The sequence below is a fragment of the Zonotrichia albicollis genome, unplaced genomic scaffold (assembly GCF_047830755.1).
Source record: "Zonotrichia albicollis isolate bZonAlb1 unplaced genomic scaffold, bZonAlb1.hap1 Scaffold_95, whole genome shotgun sequence".
Lineage (NCBI taxonomy): Eukaryota > Metazoa > Chordata > Aves > Passeriformes > Passerellidae > Zonotrichia > Zonotrichia albicollis.
This window is the reverse complement of record NW_027428465.1, coordinates 68,152-78,121: the sequence shown is the minus strand read 5'-3', so window position 1 is coordinate 78,121 and position 9,970 is coordinate 68,152.

The window sequence follows — 9,970 nt, the reverse complement described above, 5'->3', positions numbered from 1 at the left end:
ACCCCGGAGTACAAATTCTACAATATGTAGATGACTTATTAGTATCTGGAGAGGAACAGAATAATGTCAGGGCAACAAGTATACGACTTCTAAATTTCCTAGGAGCAAAGGGTTTAAAAATATCCCAGAATAAATTGCAATTTGTGGAAGCAGAAGTTACTTATCTGGGACACATAACTGGGAAATGATACAAGAAATTAAGTCCTGAAAGAATTTCAGGCATACTCTCCATACCAGCACCAATAACTAAGCGACATGTCAGAAAACTATTAGGCTTGTTAGGGTACTGTAAGTTATGGTTAGACCAATATACCCAAAGTGTAAAATTTTTATATGACAAATTAGTAAACCCTGACTCAACAGAATGGACAGCTGAGAATGACGAAAAACTAAATAATTTGAAAGACAAACTATCCTCGGCACCTGTCCTAAGTTTGCCCAATCTGGAAAAAAGAATTTGACCTATTTGTAAATAAGGAGAAAGGAATTGCTTATGGGGTGGTAGCCCAAGAGTGGGGAGGGTGTAAGAAACCAATAGCTTACATCTCCAAACTACTAGACCCAGGCGCTAGGGGGTGGCCCGCCTGTATTCGAGCAGTTGCTGCAGCAACCACTTTAACTGAAGAAACTCAAAAACTGGCCTTGCGAGGCAAAACAAGAATCCATACAACCCATGATCTAAAAACAATTTTAAGCCAAAGGATCCAGAAGTGGCTTACTGACTCCAGAGTATTGAAATATGAAATAATCTTAATAGATGCTGACAACCTAGAGCTGGTAACCTCTAAAACCCTAAATCCAGCACAGTTTCTCTCTGGAGAGCCATTATTAGAACTAGAGAATAACTGCTTAGAACTGGTGGACTTTCAGACAAAAGTTAGGGAAGATCTGGAAGAGACACCTTTACCTTATGGAAGAAAATTATTCACTGATGGGTCTTCAAGAGTAGTGGAGGGGAAAAGGATGTCTGGATATGCAATAATTGAAGATACAGAAAAGGAAGACATGAAAATTACCGAGAAGGGCAAACTGCCTTCTAATTTGTCAGCTCAGTGTTGTGAAATCCATGCCTTAAAGAGGGGACTTGACTTATTGGAAGGCGACCAAGGGACAATTTACACTGACTCACAGTACGCCTTTGGGATCATTCATACATTTGGAAAGATTTAGTAGGAACGTGGGTATCTGAACTCCAAAGGAAAAAACTTCGTGCACACAGAACTGGTAAGATCGATATTGGAATCTCTACCTAAAGCTGCAGAGATTGCAGTGGTACATGTTAAGGGACATCAGAAAGGGAATACCGTCGAGGAAAAAGGGAATCAGTTAGCTGACCAAATGGCTAAGGAGGCAGCATTAGACCCAGGGGAGCCACTCAAATGACTGAGGTCAAACAAAGTGTTAGGTGAAGAAAGGAAAGGAAAACTAGTATTCAGTGAGAAAGAACTAAAAGCAATAAAAGAATTAAAAATGCATCAGGGGGAACAAGGGGAGTGGTTGACACCAGATGGGCGTAAATTTTTAAATGAAGACCTCGCCCAGAAAATGTTAACAGAGATACATGAATAAACCCATTGGGGGCTCCAAGGGTTATGCGATCACATTTTAAGAGAAACTCTATGTATCGGAATATATGAGTTAGCAAAAGTAGTAACTCAAGGGTGCTTAATTTGCCAAAAAGTAGATCAAAAGGTGATGAGAAAAACCATACCAGGGGAAAGAGAATTAGCCCAAAGGCCATTCCAAAACATTCACATAGACTTTACTGAAATGCCCCCTGTACAGAATTACAAATATTTATTGGTAATAGCTCACCACCACACTCATTTGGTACAAGCCTTTCCAACTAGAAAAGAAACCATGGAAATAATTGCCAGGATTATCTTAGAAAACATCATTCCCCGATATGGGTTGGTGAACAATATTGATCCTCACCCTGGTGATGAGAGCCTGGCTTCTGTGTAGGAATCATCACCAGGACAGGAAAAGTCCTCCCTGCAGACACATCTGTAACACATCAGCCACAGAAGCTTCTGCCATCTCTGCTCAGCTCCACGGGCACCACTGAGCCGCAGGAGTGGTGTGGGGATCACGCAGGGCGAGGGCACACACGTGTATGGCTTTGTCCTGGCACCTGCAGCAATGCCCCCCTGGCCGAGCTTTGGGCTCTGAGCTGGCAGCTCTCCCAGGGGAAAGGCGTTGACCTACCCTCACCATCTCCCAGAGGCTCAGTCGTGGATGTGCTTTGGGAAGCCAGATCACCTTCATCAACAGGTTCAGCTGCAAAGAAAGGCAGGACAGAACATCACCCATGGCACTGTAGCAGATCCTCGGGCCACAGGCAAGGCTCAGCCCTGGGGCACAGCCCTGGGCCTGGCCCCTCCCAGTTCTGCTCTTCTCTGTGGCTGCACAGAGCACACAAAAGGACACAGTGGCATTGCACACAGGAGGAGGATGGACAGCTAAATGCTCCTTCCTCCCACTGACATCGATCCTATGGGATCCCTCAGTGCTCCACAAAGGAGCAGGGCAAGGTTTACAGAATTCTTCAGCCCTGACTTAACGTTAACGAAAATGGCCGATGGGTGAGCTCTTGCAACATGGACACTGATTAGTCAGCCAGTAAAAAGGGAAATTCAGAACTTGCCTCTGGCATTCGCCAAGACATTCACAGTGTCATTCACCTGGACTTCCAAATCTTGCAAGGCGTGATCCAAATCTAGAATGGAACAAAGATCTGAACCATGCAGGCACCTTGCCACCCCTTGGCACAGGCTGTGCCACCCAACAAAGCCCAGCAAGCTGGGAGGATGCCCAGGGGCAGCAGGAAGCTGAGAGAAGGCCCTGCTCTAGAACTGAGGAAGTTCCACCAGAAGCAAACAAAATGGATACTTGAAGAGATGCCCACTGTGCTCAAAGTTTCTCTGAGACAACTAAGACAGGAGCTCATCAAAAATCTCAGGAAATATCTGGGAAAAGGTTTTATGTATGTTGGTTTTGACCAGATAAAAAGCTCCTGCGGGAAAAGAGCCTCTGCAGCAGGCTGGCTAGCTGAAGGGGTCTTACTTCTTTCTAGAAAAAAGATTACCACTGAAATGCAATTATATTTTTTATTGTATAAATGGAAAATATTTTCCAGAACTCTAGTTTCAAAAACACAGGTGTGTTGTGGAAACAGGAACGAAACATTTGGGGACTTCTCTCGACAAAGGATATTTCCAAATATTTCTAAGAATGAAATGTGAGGACAAAATAAGGTCACTTGTTCTCTCGATTCTAAAACTACTTAGAAAAATCTTTAATGACGATAGGAATTGAGAATAAATATTTGGGGATGTCTCTCTTCAGAAAAACTATTTTGAAATACTTCTACAAATTTCTAATTTCTAAAACAGAGAACCTAAGCAAATGGAGTTGCTTTTTCTCAGGAGCCCCATGCTGCTGCCTGCCCCCTGGCTCCCCAAGCCCTCAGGACCCCGCCGCTGGTCACAGCAGCCCCTGCCTGGCTCCTGCCTGCCCACACCGTGGGCATCCATGGCTGCTCCTGGCCATGGAGCTCAGCCAGTGCTGCTGCCGGCTGGGCTGTGCTGCTACTGCCACCCAAACACTGGGGTGACGGCACCTTCCCTTTAGTGCAACTAAAGAAAGGGCCATCACCTAGCCTGGCAGAGAGCGGGGATCACTTCAGTGTTGTTTAGAGGGCAGAGACAGGGGGCTCGGGGGCAGAGGAAACAACATTTTGGACGCAGGAGGGGCTGGAGGGTGCTGGGCTTCTCCTGGGGTCTATAGAATAAGTCAGGACGGGACAGAGGAGGATCAAAAAAGAGATGGAAGTAGCTTGGGAATATACATGTGGAGAGGAGGTGTCAGTGGTATCTCCAGGAGAACAGGACATTTCCTTATCGATGGCTGTTCTGGAGTCTTCTTCTCAGAATTCTTGACAGGGCTGCCCAGGCTCTTCGAACTGCTGGAGGAGCTGCTCCTGCTGCTTGGGTGTGAGGTGCAGCCACCGTCTTACAACTCCTGTCCAGAGGTGGAACTGTGGAGAGAGGAGGTGGCTGAGGCCCCAGCTGCCAGTGGCACACAGGGACCCTCCTGCACAGCCGGGCCCAGAGCTGGCAAGGCTCCCCAGCACGGCTGGAGCTGCTGGCACAGCTTGGCCCAGCTGCACAGCTGCCCCTCAAGGCCCCGGCCAGCAGGGCATGGCTCTGGGCAGGCTCTGTGGCCAGGAGTGGGCCCCAGAGCACCTCTGCCTTTCAAGGGCAATCTCGTCCCTGCTCTTTCTCCTCCCCACCGTGCTTTGCCTCTGCCCTGTGCCCCTGGGGCTGCTCTTGGCCAGGCAGCCTCAGTGGGAGCCAGCAATGGCTGCAGCCCCAGCGGGTCCCCCAGGACAAGGCCCAGCAATTAGGAGGCCAATGAAAGCTCTGGGCATCAGCAGAACCCTCAGAAGAATTCTTTGGAATATCATGGACTGGCCACACCTACACTGCAGCCTCACTGAGAATGTTTCCTGTCTGAAGTAGACTTTCAAAAGAAGCTCTTTGAGGGAATGGTGAACTAAACACTCACCCTTTCCTCTTCCAGCAAGTCCAAATTCGGACAGAGCATAAGATGAAGATCAGCTCCAAGACAAGCAGGCCTGCCAGTAACCCTAGCCAGCAGACTGTTCCCTGACAGAAACCATTTCCAAGGCCCTTCTGGGCATCAAGAACACGTGCTGTGGTTCCAGCTGCACCTGTGGGAGCAATGGGGAGCGTCAGCCCGTGCTGTGCTGCACTGCTGAGCTGGCAGCATGGTGGATGCGGGCAAGACGTTCTCCGTTTCCCCAGAGCTGGGGCCTGCAGGCACCTTGCCGCCCCTTGGCACAGGCTGTGCCACCCAACAAAGCCCAGCAGGCCAGGAGGAGAGCCCAGGGGCAGCGCAGCTGCTTGGGCAGTCGTTGCTTGGAGGGACACGGGCCAAAGCCATCCCTGAGCAGCCACTGCCAGCCCTGGCCCTCCCTGCCCCGTGACAGCTCCCCCAGCCCCAGGGAACTGACTGACACAAACTCTACAGCCAGCAAAGAGTGGGTGGCTCCATAATTGCTCCTTTTCAGGTCTGGATATATTTTTTCGTGATCCATGGTTGCATTCCAGCCACCAGCAGAGGTTTGAATCCTCAGTCAGGCTGGACCAAAGGCTTTTTGTTCCTGCAACCCAGAATTAAGCAGGGCATTGCATCCTTGGATATTGACCAGCCAGGAGAGAAAAGGTGTTAAAGAGATAATAAGACATCACTGTGTGTATGCTTTCATGCTAATTATATTTTCAGAGTTGAGAAAAACACTTAGGTTTGTTAAGAGGAAGCATTGCTAGAGATGTCAGTCTTTAATATTTGTAACTCATTGTTTATTGTCCCATCATTTTAATGGGAAAACAAAGGTGTTGTTATTTCCTGTGAAGATAATTTTAAAACAGTAATTTCATTATCCTTGCTAGAGATCATTGCAAACATCCTTCTATTAGCTGTTATTGTTGCTGCTTGTCGTCACGAACCTTTAACTGCTTTTAAAATAAAGAACTCTTCAAACAAACCCCACAAATTGTCACATTATATTGTTGGGCTTATGTGAGGGATCTGAGATGAGCTCTCTCATGTTGTGAAAGCTCTAAGGAGTGCTTTGAGTGTTAAAAGATTTGGTTTTCTTTGATTAATCCCCAGGCTCCATTGGGGTTAACACCTGTTTCATACAAAGGTAAAACAGGAAAAATAAAATGAGTTTGAGTCAATTCCAGTTTGTATCAAGCTGTATTTGAGAGTGGTTCATCAGAGAAGAGTAGAGAGTGCTACAAACATTCTGTAGCAGTCTGTCATCTATTACTACTCTAGCAATGCCTAGAAACAGTACTAAGACCTGGGAGAAACCCCCAAAACTGGCCTTGGTCACATTTCCTGTTCTCTCTGTCCCACAGGGGAAGTGAAATTTCACCTCCACCGAAGCGAGCTGCAGGGCCCTGCGTGCAGGGGAGGGCTGTTGGCAATTTCCACTTTGGATCTGGGGGAAGGGCTGGGTTATGGTTCAAAGCAGCTGCTGGAGACTTTAAGAGAAAATAATTCAGTTCTGGCCTTCTAAATAGTCATCTACAGTGATGTCAGATGAAACAGAAAAAACACAAGGGAGATCCTAAAATCTGTTCCCCTCTCTCCTGCAGCACTGGAGAAAGAGCCGAGGGCAGGGGCTCCAAGAAAGCTCAGAAACTCTGTGAGGATACAGTGAATTTACTGAATTCTCTGCAGTAGCAAGCATTCGTTCCAAGTGGGGATGTAGAACAATCACCAAAATTGCTCATGAAAACAGGGTTGACTTGAGTTATGGCTGGCGGGCACATTGTTCCAAGAGAAATTTCCAGCAAATTTCAACATTTTGTATTTACAGTGCAGGCATGGTGTTTGATGTGGGAATGTTCCTTTTGTGGTATAGCCTTTCCCTGGTCAGATTTTGGTTAAGAGAATGTTTAAGCAGTCGGACAAAGTAGTTATGGGAGGCAAAGTGCACAGTTTGTGTCTTTCCATTGCCCCTTTCACAGAATTCTGAGAATTCTCAGACTGACCAGGTTGGAAGAGACCTTCAAGTTCATCGAGTCCAATCCAGTCCCAACAGCTCAACTAAACCCTGGCACCCAGTGCCACATCCAGGCTTTGTTAAACACACCCAGGGATGGTGACTCCACCACCTCTCTGGGCAGCCATTCCAGAACTTTATCACCTTTCCGTAAAAACTTTTTTCAGATATCGAACCTGTATTTCCCTTGGTGCAGATTGAGTCTGTGTCCTCTGGTTCTGTCAGTGCTGCCTGGAGAAAGAGCCTGTTGGAACCCAGGAAATTAATCTGGTTGTCCTGAATGACCCAAGACTCTGTCAGGGGGCTCAGAGACCTTGGCACAGAGCCCAAGACCCCTGTGCCTTTGATTCAGCCCTTGGAAAAAACAATTACCAACCTTGTATGAAGAATGACAAGCGCAAAATTTTAAGTAGAATGATAGTGAATTTATCACAGAGTGGAGAAATAGATTTTTGGTGGTTTTAGAATGGGGGTTCAGGGAGCAAGATGGAGGAATCTGGGCTTGTCCAGCCTTTCTCCTTCTTCTCCTTGGCCTCCATCTTCTGCTGTGATGTTGGCACTTACAGATTGGTTTAGAGTAGAAGCTCACTGTCTAACATAGGTGATAGGTACTGGGAAGTAACTGTAAATAGTGTATACACAGTTTTTAGAATAAAGACATAACAGCACGTTGGGGCAGGCAGAGTGCTTCTGAGTGTCCTGCTGAGCAGATCTCAGCAAGTCAGAAGAAAGAATTTTATAGATAAGATACAATAAACACCCTTGAGCCTGAGAACTGAAGAGTTCTGCCTCATTCTTTGAGCACTGGGCTGGGAAAAGAGACTTTCTAACACATCTCAGGGTCACTCTGAGCAGCGAGAGACCCTGAGAAGAGCCCAGCCCCAGCTGAGCACAGGCACCTTTCAGGAGCTGTGCAGCGTGATGAGGGCAGCCCTGAGCATCCTTTTCTCCAGGCTCAGCACCCCCAGCTCCCTCAGGGGTTCCTCACAGGGTTTGTGTTCCCAGCCCCTCTCCAGCCTCGTTGTCCCCTCTGGATGTGCTCAGTGTCCCAAAGTCCTTCCCAAACTGAGGAGCCAGGGCTGGGCACAGCACTCAGGGTGTGCCCTCAGCAGCGCCCAGGGCAGGGGCAGAACGACCTCCCTGCTCCTGCTGGCCTCACCATTCCTGATCCAGGCCAGGAGCCATTGGCCTCCTTGGCCACCAGGGCACTCTTCTGGCTCATGTCCAGCCTGCTGTCACCAGTACCTGCTGGGAAGGATGAAAGTTTGACAAGAAAGTCTCACAGATATGTGTGCTTGGCAGAAAGATTTTTGCATGTAGAATCTGATGAAGGAATAGAGATGGAAGCATGTTTTGATATAGAAGAAAAGAATTGCTGAGCCACTCTTACTGGATAACCAAGGACGCAAAATGTGTGTTAGTAAGAAGAGGTTTTTATGGCTGAAACCCACCTCAGACAAGAAGATGTTTTTACCAAGCAGAAGGATAGCACAGGCAAATGAGTCAGCAAATGTTGCAAGTAGAAAAAAGGTCTCAGAATTTTCCACTGCAAGAAAACTGAAAAATATCTTCTAGCTTAAACTGTGATGTCCAAAATTTTACTGATTGGAGAATAGTAACATTAATATGGTAATTATAGTAGTTATGACAGGCTATAGATAAAAGTTAAGGTATAGATTGGTTTTACGGTATGAAAATGCTCAGCAAAGAAAAGTATCTAATGCATTGTAACCAAAACCAAAGGGTATCCAGGCCTGCCTGCAGCTGTAGCTGACAGCTGTAGGCACAGCTCTGTCACCCACAACCCTGGACTGCTGTAACCTCTTGAATGGAATAAATTGCATTTTGTACACAATAAATTGCATTTTGGATGGAATAAACTGCATTTTGGAGAGCCCTTAAGAGTCCCACATCCCTCATTTTGGCTCTTACAAGTACCCCCAGGTCCCTTTCTGCTCCTGAACACACAGATCAGGCTCATTTCATCATTTCCTGGCATTTTCCCTCTTTACACCTCTGCCATGTTCCTGGGAAAGTCAGACAGCTGCACACAACAAAAGCTGATACTTTTTGGGATTTTTAGCAAATGAAGCCAAGCAGGGATCTGATTACTAAAAATTAACAGAAAGAAAGGAAAACCTGCGTCGGGTCCCAGGAAAATGCCAGCTAGAAGAGATTTATTCCTTTGATGTGTATATATAATATTATGTTCATTTTGGCTTGTATTATGCTAGCTTGGTGCACATGCGTAACCCAAAAGTAGACATCGAAGAAGAAGAGAGCCTTCATCCAAAGACGACCCCCAAAAAAGGGTGCGACCAGCAAAACGAGTGGTGGAGCATGCGTGGTAAAGGTGGTGATGAGGGCGGGGGTAGAAGTGTGATGAATTGAAAATGGGAGGAGATGCCATTGACACATGGCATAGAAGGGGAGAATCTTCACTTGGCAAGCTTGTACGTGAGGTGGCAAGGGTCCAAGAACCTTGCACCTCGTGCCCCATGGTTATCTTTTGCTTATGCACTAATATTAGAACTAAATTATCCCTTATATTTAATCAAATTATATTGTCAATATTTCAAGTGTATCCAATTTAATATATTTTCTAAACTATTCAGTTAAAATTGCTGCTCCCTCTAATATTGTTTGGTTTTTCTGATGATGGGATAATTGGGCAAACATACCAACGAGCACAAAGCCTTTATTTCTGCAAGCTCAGGGATGCTGGGGGCATCTTTGCACCATCAGGCCGAGGTACAAGGCTCTGGATCCTCCAAAGGAACACAGCCAGCCCCCTTGAGTGGGAGAATGCGCCGCCTCAGTTGCAGCCCCGGGTGCCTCCTGTGGGCCAGGGCACGGCCCCTGCTGTCAATGTGTTGGGCTGCAGCACAGGGCCAGGGCGGAGCTCAGCAGCCTCATCAGAGCCCAGGGCCGCGGCCCTTCCCTGCCGGGGCCCGAGCCTGGCCCGGCCCCGCCCGGCCAGAGCAGCCCGGCCTGGCCCCAGGGGATGGGCCCCGCCTGCCCGCTGTGCCGCAGGCCGGGCCCAAGGCTTTGCAAGAGGCTTTCTCCCAGCTTTGAAAAACCTCGGCCAAGTGACCCTTTCCTGTGCTCAGAAGAGTAAAAATCCCCCTCAAATGTAACCCCGCTGCACACCTCAGGAGGCATCCCTGCACACCTTAGGAGAGGCCATCAATACTCCTTTGTAATTCATGAGAGATCACTGCACCCCTCAGCAGGGACTCCAAAATATCCATGCCTGCCTCATGGGGCCCAGGACCAGATGATGCCAGGGAAGGAAATGTGCCCTCATCTCAGGGACGCTCAGCATGGGCTCCCCCAGGCCTCAGGACCCTGCCGCTGGTCACCGAAGCC